This window comes from Urocitellus parryii, chromosome 2 (genome assembly GCF_045843805.1).
Source record: "Urocitellus parryii isolate mUroPar1 chromosome 2, mUroPar1.hap1, whole genome shotgun sequence".
NCBI lineage: Eukaryota > Metazoa > Chordata > Mammalia > Rodentia > Sciuridae > Urocitellus > Urocitellus parryii.
In genome coordinates this window covers 120,759,197-120,771,829 of record NC_135532.1, presented here as the reverse complement: position 1 = coordinate 120,771,829, position 12,633 = coordinate 120,759,197, and the positions used below count along the sequence as shown (strand labels likewise).

General features: G+C 37.3%; 1 pseudogene; it reads right to left on the bottom strand.

Annotated features, from left to right (window-relative positions):
* Positions 1–202: 202 nt before the first annotated feature.
* On the bottom strand, positions 203–2,294 carry LOC144253405 (melanoma inhibitory activity protein 2 pseudogene; annotated as a pseudogene).
* Positions 2,295–12,633: the final 10,339 nt, after the last annotated feature.

Sequence of the window (12,633 nt, the reverse complement as noted above, 5' to 3'; positions counted from 1 at the left end):
TTAGAATAAAATAGAATGAAAATAATTTACTCATAGTATCATAGTTAAACCATCTTTATTTCCAAAGTACTATCCTAAGAATTATAGTTTTATTTATCTTCAATCAGAGCAAAAGTATAATCACTTACTTAAGTAAAAGAAATTACTTAAAAACTAAAAATGAGAGGTAAGTCAAATTACTTTTGAAGAGAGATCAAAAACATCAGGTTTCTTGTTGATGTTCAGTAGCAGGCTCACTTGAAGGTTGAATGAAGCCTGAAGGGCACTCACTTCTACTTTCAGAATGCGGGGGTGGGGGGAGGAAATCCAGCTCTTGGGGGAAGGTCATGAGGAAAATACCTCCATTCATAGACATCTGGCATTGGAAAAAATGGAGGGGGTGGTGGGCCCTGTGGAAAATAATCTCGAGGTGCCCCATACCTGTTTCCTGGAGGAGGCGGAGGGAAAAATGGTCCTCTTCTCGGGTCCACAGGAAGCAATTCACTTCTCACTGGAGGGAAAGGTGCCAACAATGAGCCAGAGCCAGTTGCTTGGTTTTCAGCAGGGAGAGATGAATCAGGCACATTGGAATCATCAAGATTGATTTTGGTCTCCTTTCTACTGGATTGACTTTCTGAAGACATAGGCCCATCCTCTTTATCCAAAGAAGGCAGATTAGAAACTCTGAGTTCTGCTGGTCGCGATGGTCTACCATAATTCGAATAACATCCACCTTGCCAAGGAGGACCCAATGGTGAGGGACCATTGGGGGAATGCTTTCTGCCCAATGCTGCATTTGAAACACCAAGTACACAGGGATCTTCCTCTACAAGTTCAAATTGAAGCTCCCTTTCAGTTAACTTTTGTCTATTGCGAGCATTTTGTTTCATGAAATAATGGAGGTTTCTTTTAGCAATCCAAGCTGCCAACTCACTCTCATGTGCTTTTTTCTCAGAGTAAATAATCTTCCCCTGACAGGACTGAATGGTTCTGTCCAATTCTTCTTTAAGATAGTTGGCTCGCTTTCTGTAGGTCTCCAGCTCTTCTCTTGTATGGTCCATCTCTTCTTTGACCTTGGAAAGTTTCTCCTCTTGCTCCACCCGGTAATTTTCCTCTACTCTGAGTTTCCCATGGAGTTTCATCATATTTTCTTGATAGTATTCCATCATGACTTTAAATTTCTCCTGAAGGTTCTCATTCTCACCTTCAAGCTGTGTATTTTCTGACAGCAAGGTTTCCTGTTCAGTCTTCAGACTTCTAATCTGTTCTCTAAGGTCTTCCTTTGTTTTCTCTACTTCAGATAAGAAAGCACACGTTTGATATCTTTGTCCTTCTAAGGTTTCTAAGGAGGCCTTTAGCTTAGCACCGTCAACCAGTTTCTTCAAAGCTCCTTTGGGCTCATCATCCAAGTGAGCACCAATTCCTGATTCACTCCTCATTCCCCATTCCAAGTTCCCAATGTCTGTTTGGGCTCCCTTGGTTGGAGAAGACCTATCTTTCATCTTCAGCAAGCCTTCAGTCAGAGACTCCATGTGATTTTCTTTATCAGTTTGAACTTGTTTTGCATGGAATTGAGAGTCTTCCAATGTGGTGCTCTCTTTACATTGGACACGTCCTTGTTCCCTCCATGCTTCAGTGTCTCCTTGTAAGATCGGTTTCTGACTTTGCTGAAGCTGGGAACTTTCATCCAAGGCTTCCTTCATTGCCAGCTGAAGTCCTTCCTCACTTATTTGAAGCAGTCTCAAGTTTGTTTTAGTTTCAGCTATTTGTAATCTGATTGATTCTGATTCACCTTCAAGGGACTTTATCCTTCTCGATATATCTGCCATGATTTCATCCTGTTTACAATGTTTGGCCTTTTGTTCTTCTAGCTCTTTTTCTAGAAAGAGTCTTTCATCCCCATGGCTAGGTTTGGACCTATGCAGCTTTTCATAGGTTGCCTCCAAATTTGGGACGTCTCTTGGACCCTTCTCAGAACTGCTGCCCTTTAAAGTTGACTCTAAGCCTTCAAGCTCTTTTTGAACAAGGCTAACTTTTTCAAGTAGTTCACATTTTTCTTCAATTCTTCTAGAAAGTTTTAAAGCCAGCTGTTTTTCTCTTCCCAGATAAAGCCTGCTTCTAACACACTGAAAACTTCTCCACAAAAACAAGAGAAGAGCAAAACATCCAATAGCTCTACACATCACCAACTCCCAAGGAACACCATAAGGATTAGGGCCTGGCTTCATGTCTTCAGACAATGCTGCCAAAACCCTGCCTACTTCTTCCAGGACCACCTGCTAATATGGCTGTGGGGCAGTCCTTGGTGCCTCCATCAAGCTAAGTTGGCTTTGACTCTTGCCACCACAACCACAGCCTGCCCAGGCAGGCCAACGTAGGCTGTGAACACTCAGGTGTTTGGTGAGGAACTCAAACCTGCACCAGGCAACGGAACATACCACTGAGAACCCCTGCAAGGGGGGGGTTGTGATGGTGGGGAGCTGGAGTGAAGGACTCCCAGGAGCCTTGTGGTGCTCAAGTGCCCATCAGGGTAGTCTTGGCCCCTTCCTTCCCTAACCAGTGCATCCTGAAGTGCCACGGGTTCAGGTCCCTTCCACTCCAGCCAGAGAGGAGTCCTCTCTATGCCTCCCACCCCTGAGTTTGGTTTAGGCCAGGCCAAGGTGGAGCTTCTTAAGTTTCTATACAGTCATAATACCACTCAGATTGATGTCATGCAAATTCTAAAGCTTTCTAAACTGTCTCAACAGATATTATGTCATATATTTATATTTGTACTGCTTGCCCTTTTGCTTTAATCACCCATTGCTTTCCCTGCTTTTGTTCTCTCCCTTTTTTCTTCCTTTCTTCCTTCCTCCCTCCCTTTCTTCATTTTTTCCTTTTTTTCTTCCTTCTTTACTTCCTCCCTTCTTCCCTCCCTTCCTTCTTTTTCCTCCCTTCCTTCCCTTTTCTTTTCTTGCAGTATTTGGCTTTAAACTCCAAGGCCTTCTGCATGCTAGGCCATCCAACTACCACTCAGCTGTATCCCCAGACCTCCTGACTCTTTCTAGGAAGGTCATTTGAATTATTTCTAAAGGAGAAAACTCTCATGATACACTTCTTTCTTTCTTTCTTTCTTTCTTTTATTCTTTCTTTTTTTAAAGCTGGGTTAATGACTTATTTTTCCTTTTTTAAGTTTACCCATGACATTGTTTTTATTAAATTTTATTTTTTATAGAGCAAGCAACCATAAAAAGTAAACAACTGGTTAAATAAGAACTGTTATTTTTGATCATTGTACTGTCATTTTCTTACTTTATTTTTAAATTTTTTTTAGTCACACATGACAGCAGAATGTATTTTTACATATAATACATACATGGATTGTACATACATCAATCATATTGTCTATTCTATTCTGCTGCCCTTCCTATCCTCCTTACTCCTCCCCTCCTCTCCCATCCTTTCTGTCTATCCAATCTAATGTGACACACTTTTTTTCTTTTTCTCATTAGAACATCATATATGTATTCTGTATAACAATGTGCTTCTCCTTGCATCTTCTGTGCAACTTTCTTTCTCCCTCTTTTTCCCTCCCACCTTTCTTCCCTATTTACTGGTAGTCTTCTTCTCATGCTCTTTCTCCCTATCCCATTTTGAGTCACCCCCCTTATATCAGAGAAGACATTTGGCATTTGTTTTTCAGGGATTGGCTCACTTCACTTAGCATAGTCTGCTCTAATGCCATCCATTTGACTGCAAATGCCATGATCTTGTTATTTTTTAGTGCTGAGTAATATTCCATTGTGTATAAATGCCATATTTTTTTAATCCATTCATCTATTGAAGGGCATCTGGTTTGGTTCCACATTCTAGCTATTGTGAATTGTGCTGCTATAAACATTGATGTGGCTGTGTCCTGTAGTATGCTCTTTTTAGGTCTTTTTGCTCTAGCCCGAGAAGGGGAATAGCTGGGTCAAATGGTGGTTCCATTTCCAGCTTTCTAAGGAATCTCCATACTGCTTTCCAAATTGGGGCACCAATTTGCAGTCCCACCAGCAAGGTATGAGTTTACTTTTTCCCCCGCAACCTAGCCAGCACTTATTGTTGTTTGACTTCATAATGGCTGCCACTCTTATTGGAGTGAGATGGTATCTTAGAGTAGTTTTAATTTGAATTTCTCTGATTGCTAGAGATGGTGAGCATTTCTTCATGTATTTGTTGATTGATTGTATATCCTCTTCTGAGAAGTTTCTGTTCAAGTCCTTGGCCCATTTGTTGATTGGGTTATTTTGTTATTGTTGTTGTTTAACTTTTTGAGTTCTTTGTATACTCTAGAGATTGATCTCTATCTGATGTTTGAGGGGTAAAAATTTGTTCCCAGAATGTAGGCTCCCTATTCACCTCAGATATTATTTTTCTTGCTGAGAAAAAACTTTTTAGTTTTAATTTGTCCCATTTGTTGATTCTTGGTTTTAACTCTTGTGCTATAGGTGTCTTATTAAGAAATTTGGGGCCTGTCCCCACGTGATGAAGATTAGGACCAACTTTATCTTCTTTTACATACAGAGTCTCTTTTCTGATTCCTAGCTCCTTGATCCATTTTGAGTTGACTTTTGTGCATGGTGAGAGAAAGGGATTCAATTTCATTTTGTTGCATATGGATTTCCAGTTCTCCCAGCACCATTGTTGAAGATGGTATTCTTTCTCCATTGCATGGTTTTAGCACCTTTGTCTAATATAAGGTAGTTTTGTGGATTTGTCTCTGTGTCCTCTATTTTGTACCCTTGGTCTACCAGCCTGTTTTGGTGCCAGTACCATGCAGTTTTTGTTACTATTGCTCTATAGTATAGTTTAATATCTGGAATTGTGATACCACCAATTTCACTCTTCCTGCTTAGAATTACTTTAGCTATTCTGGGTCTCTTGTTTTTCCAGATGAATTTCATCATTGCTTTTTCCATTTCTGCAAGAATGTCTTTGGGATTTTGATGGGAATTGCATTGAATGTGTAAAGTGCTTTTGGTAATATGGCCATCTTAATAATATTAATTCTACCAATCCATGAGCAAGGTAAATCCTTCCATCTTCTAAGGTCTTCTTCTATTTCTTTCTTCAGGGTTCTGTAGTTTTCATTGGATAGCTCTTTCATCTCTTTTGTTAAGTTGATTCCCAGGTATTTTTTTTTTTTTGAGGATATTGTGAATGGAGTAGTTGTCCTCATTTCCATTGCAGAGAATTTGTCACTGATATACAGAAATGCCTTTGATTTATTGATATTGATTTTATATCCTGCACTTTGCTGGATTCATTTACTAGTTCTAGAAGTCTCTTGGTTGAATTTTTTGGGTCTGTTAGGTATCAGATCATGTCATTGGCAAATAGTGCTAATTTAAGTTCTTCTTTTCCTATATTTATGCCTTTAATGTCTTTCATCTGTCTAATTTCTCTGGCTAGTGTTTCAAGAACTATGTTGAATAGAAGTGGTGAGAGAGGGCATCTCTGTCTTGTTCCAGATTTTAAAGGGAATGTCTTCAATTTTTCTTCATTGACAAAGATGCTGGCCTGAGGCTTAGTGTACATAGCTTTTATCATTTTGAGGTAATTTCCTGTTATCCCTAATTTTTCTAGTGTTTTGAACATAAAGGGATGCTGTATTTTGTCAAATGCTTTTTCAGCATATGTTGAGTTGATCATATGTTCTTATCTTTAAGTCTATTGATGTGGTGAATTACATTTATTGATTTCCGTATACTGAACCAGCCTTGTATCCCAGTGATGAATCCCACTTGGTCATGGTGCATGATCTTTTTGATATGTTTTTGTATCCGTTTTGCCAGAAGTTTATTGAGGATTTTTGCATCTAAATTCATTAGGGATATTGGTCTTAAGTTTTCTTTCTTTCAGCTGTCTTTATCTGGTTTGGGAATCAGGGTGATGTTTGCCTCATAGAATGAATTTTGAAGTACTCCCTCTTTTTCTATCTCCTGAAATAGATTGTAGAGTATTGGTATTAGTTCTTCTTTAAAGTTCTTGTAACACTCTGCTGTGTATCCGTCTGGTCCTGGGCTTTTCTTGGTTGGTATTCTTTTGATGGCTTCTTCTATTTCCTCACTTGATATTGGTCTGTTTAGGTTGTTTATATCATCCTGACTCAATCTGGGCAGCTCATATGCCTTAAGGAATTTATTGATGCCTTCACTATCTTCTATTTTATTAGAGTATAGGGTTTCAAAATAATTTCTAATTATCTTCTGTATTTCTGAAGTGTCTGTTGTGATATTGCCTTTTTCATCCCATAAGCTAGTAATTTGGGTTCTCTCTCTTCTTCTCTTTGTTAGCATTTCTAGTGGTCTATTAATCTTTTTAAACTTTCTGTAATATTTTATCTTCTCCTGATATAGTTTTCTTTTGTAAATGCTGTGTTGAACATAAATAAATGAAAATTATTTTGTCCTTTGTCTGACTATTTGCTTTAAATTACTTAATTTGTACAATATTGATTTCATATTTTTCCTATATGAGGGTTAATTGCTCTTGACAAATATTATACATTTCTAATTAAAAACAGAATAACATATGCTTGAAGGCTGGTTGCAATATTATACACATAGCATTGATTTTAGTGCCTGGAAAATGCTTCTCAGAGTGAATGACTGAAGCAACAATGACTATTATTATCACCAGTTCTACTGTTATTATGTTACACTTGCAAATAGCTTTTTTATTTCTTGACCTTTAGCTGACTGTGAGTTACAATATATTACATAACCCTAGGAAGAAAACGGAGCTTTATTCATTGAAATCTTTGCCAACTCCAAATGAATTACGTCATTGTAGTTACTATTCATTGAAAGATTTTAAGTTTGTAACTCCGCTTTTGGGACAAGTGATTTCTTTTTTCATTTGTTTGTTTTTCTTTTAGATTTCCAAATGATTTACAAAGATAAAGATTTGATCTTACAAGATGTAAATGTCTGTTAGTGTATGTAAAGCTAGATATCAAATTAGTAAAATGTAATACAATGGCTTTTTAAACTAAATTTATTAAAATGCCTAAGTTTGAAGTTATCTCTCTTATTTGAGAGCAGCCCTCATGTTTGCTGTGGAACACAAATCAACACAAATAGTTGAGCTGCTTCTTCAATGTGGTGTTAATGTGTCTGCTTCAGATAATTGTGGAGAGAAGAAGAAGAAGAAGAAGAAATAATAATACAATTCCCAGACTAGTAGAGGTAAAAATACCTAGCCAGAACCCATCTTCAGTGTGCTGTATCTCAAGCTCCAGGTAGCTCTCCTTTTTCCATCCATACCCTTGTTCTATTGTGTGTGGATGCAAACCCGTAAAAGACACCAGCCTGAAGGGATCCTGATGTTGTATTATCAAACACTGATCCCAGTTTCCCAGAAAATGTGTTGGTAAATGTGTTATTTATTTTTTCACACAACACCCCACTCTTTAAAGGGCATTGTAGCAGCAGGAAGGGGTGAATCCTAAGTTGATCTGCAGATTGTGGTCCACGCATCTGTTCAGATTGCGGGTTTGGGGTTGGTGTCTGGAATCTTACTGGCAAGCAAAGCCTCTGGGTTCTGCCTTGTGCTTCCCACTCTGTTAGAATCTGTGAAAGGTTCACTGTATGGTGTCCTGTCACATGCTCTGAAATGTAGTTTCTCCATCATGGCAAGACCTGGTGGAGAAGCATTTTGACTGTTTTCTCGGGTCCTTGTGCAGAGCCCCCAGACACAGTGTCTCCTCTATTCTGACATCTTAGTTCTCTCCCTGAAAATCTCATCTGGTTTTCCCTTTCTAAGAGGAGTACCATTGATCCTCATTGATTTTGAAAGTAACTGCAATAAATCTGTTTAGTGTTTTTGGTAGTATGGCCAATTTGATCAAATTAATTCTGCCTAGCAAAGAGCAAGGTAGACATTTCTACCTTCTAAGGTCTTCTTCTATGACTCTGATTAGGGTTTTGTAGTTTTTGTTTTATAGATCTGTCACCTCTTTTTTAAAATTCATTTCCAAGTGTCTTATTTTTTTCAGGTTATTGTGAATGGGGCAGTTTCCCACATTTCGGTCTCAGAGGCTTATATGCAGAAATTCCTTTTATATATTGGTGTTGATTTTATATCCTGCTACTTTGCTGAACTCAATTTACTAGTTTTACAAGTTTTCTGGTGGACTTTTTAGTTCTTCTAGATATAGCATCGTATGATCAGCAAATAGTACTAATTTACGTTCTTCTTTTCCTATACACAGCCCTTTGATTTACTTTGTCTCTCTAATTGTTCTAGCCAGTGTTTCAAAAACTATGTTTAATAGAAGTGGAGAAACAGGGCATTCCTGTCTTGTTGCAATTTTTAGATGGAATGCCTTCCTTTTTTCTGTATTTAGAATAATGTTGGCCTGAGGCTTCTCGGAGATAGCCTTTAGGATGTTGACATGAGTTCCTGTTATCCCTAGTTTTTCCAGTGCTTTGAACATAAAGCAGTGCTGTATTTTGTCAAATGCTTTTTCTACATCTATTGAGATGGTCATATGGTTCTTATCTTGAAGTCTATTGATGTGATGAATTATATTGATTGATTTCCATATGTTGAACAAACCTTGCATACCTGGGATGAATCCCACCTGATCATGGTGCATGATATTTTTTATATGTTTTTGTATTCAATTTGCCAGAATTTAATTGAGGATTTTTGCATATATATTCATTAGAGATTCTTTGAGGTTTCTTTCTCTGGTTTGGGAATCAGGGTGATATTGGCCTCATAGAATGAAGTTGGAAGTACTCCTTCTTTTTCTGTTTCCTGAAATAGATTGAAGAGTATTGGTATTAGTTCTTCCTGATAAGTGTTTTAAAACTTGGCTCTATATGCATCTGGTCCTGGGCTTTTCTTGGTTGCTGATCTTTTGATGACTTCTTCTAGGTCCTCAGTTGATATTGGTCTCTTTAAGGGATGTATGTTGGAGATGCAAATCAAGTCAAGATGGAGCCTGGCAGTTTGCCAGGAGGAGTGGTTTGTTAAGTAATGCCAGCGAGCCATTAAAATGATGAGGATTCCTTATTGGTTGACTGCTGTATCTAGATGATGTTAATTGAGACAAGCTGTGTGTAATTATTTAGGTATATATACCTCTGTTGTCCTGCAGAGAAGCGGTTCCGCTACCTTAGGAGCCCACTACTTTGAGTTCTCGCTCAGTTCCGCTGAGTTCACTTGCAATAAAGTAGTACCTACTTCAACCTTCAAGTTGTCACCTCCTGGTTATTTGCCCAGCTGGACTGTAGCAAATGTATATCTTCCTGGCTCAATCTGGGCAGGTCATATGACTTTAGGAATTTACTGATGCCTTCCCTATCATCTATTTTATTAGAGTTATGGTTTCAATATAATTTCTAATTATCTTCTGTTTTTCTGTAGTGTCTGTTTTGATATTTATTTTTTCAAAATGTATGCTAGTAATTCGGGTTCTCACTCTTCTTCTCTTTGTTAGCATGACTAAGGGTCTGTGATTCTTATGTATTTTTCCAAAGAACCAACTATGAGTTTTGTCAATTTTTCCAAATGTTTCTTTTGTTTTTATTTCACTGATTTCAGCTCTGATTTTAATGATTGCATGCCTTCTACTGCTTTTGCTGATGGTTTGTTCTTCTTTTTCTAGGGCTTTGAAGTGTAGTGTGAGGTCATTTACTTCTTGGCTCTTTCTTCTTTCAAGAAACAAACTCCAAGCAATGAATTTTCTTCTTAGTACTGCTTTTATAATGTCCTAGGGATTTTGATATGTTGTGTCTGTGTTCTCATTTACCTCTAAGAATTTTTTAATTTCCTCCTTGATATCTTCTGTAACCCATTGCTCATTTAGTAGCATATTGTTCATTCTCCATGTGAAGAAGGAATTTTTCTTCCTTATTTTATCATTGATTTCCAATTTTATTCCATTACAATGGGATAAAATGCATGGTAGTAACTCTACTCCTTTGTATTTGTTAAGAGTTGCCCTGGGCATAATATAGCGTCTATTTTTGAGAAGGATCCATGTGCTGCTGAGATATTGTGCTGCTTGATATTGGTTGATATTTTATATATGTCAACTAAGTCTAACTTATTAATTGTGGTTTTGAGTTCTATGGTTTCATTATTCAAATTTGATTGGACGGTCTTCCCAGTGGTGAGAGAGGTGTGCTAAAATCACCCATGATTATTATGCTTTGGTCTATTTGACTCTTGAACTTGAGAAGAATTTTTTATATGAACATAGCTGCACCATGGTTTGGGGCATATATATTAAAGATTGTTATGTTTTGTTGCTGTATGGTTCCCTTGATCAATATGTAGGGTCCTTCTTTATCCCTTTTGATAATCTTTGGCTAGAAGTCTACTATATTTGATATGAGTAAGGAAACCCCTGCTTGCTTCTGAGGTCTGTGTGAGTGTATGATTTTTCCCAACCTTTTACCTTCAGTCTGTGTATCTCTTTTCCTATCAAATGATTTTGTTGTACACAGCATATTGTAGGATCTTTTTAAAAATAATCTAGTATACTAGCCTGTATCTTTTGAATGGTGAGTTTATGCCATTAACATTTAGGGTTACTATTGAGATATGGTTTGTATTTCCAGCCATATTTCTTTATCTTTGTTATTTAACTTGACTTGATTTTCCACTTTGATTAGTTTTTTTCCCATTGTGTACTGCATTGCACTGTTGGTTTTCATTGTTCATTTCCATTTCCTCTTAATGATATATTTTGCCAAGGATATGCTGTCCACTGGTTTTCTGCCTGCAGATTCTCTTAACTTTTGTTCATCATGGAAGAATTTTATTTCATCATTAAACCTGACACTTAGTCTTGCTGTATACAAGAGTCTTGGTTAGAATACAGTATATTTTAGCATTGGAAATATATTGTTCCAGGATCTTCTAGCTTTCAGGGACTGTGTTGAAAGATCAGCCTTTAAACTAATTGGTATACCCCTATATGTGATCTGCTGCTTTTTTCCTGTGGCTTTTAAAATTTTCTTCCTGGAAAATTCAATGGAGAACAATCTAAAAAATACCTGACAAGTCCTCCTAAATACTGTCATGGTTATCAGAACAAGAGAGTTCATAGAAACTGTCACCCCAAGAGAAGTTCATGGAGACATGATGACTGGATGTCATGTTGGATCCTAGATGGAATCCTAGAACAGGAAGACACAGTACCAAGAATCCAAAAGATATGTGTCTTCAGTTAATTTTAACATACCAGTATTTCTTCTTCATGATGAATGGTCTAAGATGTTAGCACTTTAGAAAAAGCTTACCTACGTCATAATAAGGGAAGAAACCAGGCTGAGGCTACCTGTAAATCTCTGCACTTTCTTTTCAATTTCTGTATAAAGATAAAACTAAGCCTGGCATGGTAGCACATCCCTGTAATCCCAGTGTCTTGAGGGGCTAAAGCAAGAGGATTTCAAGTTCAAAGCCAGCCTCAGCAACTTAGTGAAGCCCTAAGTAACTCTGTGAGACCCTACCTCTAAATAAAATAAAAAAAGGGCTGGGGATTTGGCTCAGTGATTAAGCACACCTGGATTTAATCCCCAGTAACCCACCCACCCCTCCAAAAAAAGATTAAACTAATGTAAAACCTTAGGATATGGTTATATTTTCTCAAACACCTACTTATTTAATTATTCATACATTTAATTACTGGTAACTGACACTCTTAGTTAGTTCTGTATTTTATTATGAACATTTATAACACAAAAATCAAATAGTTCAAACTAATATAAAATTCAAAGGATGTGGGCTGGGGTTGTAGCTCAGCAGTAGAGCACTCACCTAGCATATGTGAGGCACTAGGTTTGAGCCTCAGCACCACAGAGAAATGCATAAATAAAAATAAAGGCATTTTGTCCAACTACAACTAACAAATTTTTAAAAATTCAAAGTTTGTGAAACTTTTACATATTTCAAGTTGAAGTAATAACATATGTGAACTTGTTATATTTTTATTCTGTCACTATGTTTTAGGTTTGCCTTCTTAAAACTTGATCACTAGAGGGGAAAAATGACATTTTAGAGATTTTATTTCAACTCATGGTTTAACTATCCCAAATGAGTGACTTTATAAAAAAAAGTTCTAATGGCAAATTGACTCACTGTGACTGAATCACTTATCCCAAATAATCCTTGTCTCTATTTTATTTCTATGCATACCATTTAGCAGCAATATAATCAAATATTTGTCACTGGAACAAACAGTCAAAGAACGTCCAACTCCTCCTAGAACTCTGCAGGAAGTTGTAAGCCAAGAGAAGCAGAGGTGTCAACTCAGTCCAGGAGTGATATTAGATGCTGCTGTGTTGTGGGGAAACACTCTATCTCTTAGAAATCACAAGGAGCTATGGATGCCCAAACTCTTGCATGAGTCTAAATCTAGTTGAACTTCTAAGTAATTTTATTGTCACTAGCTCATCATGAAGCTAATGACAACTCAAGGATCTATGGGGCTGGGATGTAGCTCAGTGGTAGAAAGATTTGCTAGCATGCAGGAGGCCCTAGGACTAACCCCCAGATACACAAAAAGAAAAAAAAATTGTGTCTTATTTGTGTAATCAAATAAAAAAATGAATAATCACTCCTCTTTAGAAAACATTTTGGGTCTAAAACACTTGAGACTTTCAGAATCAAAAT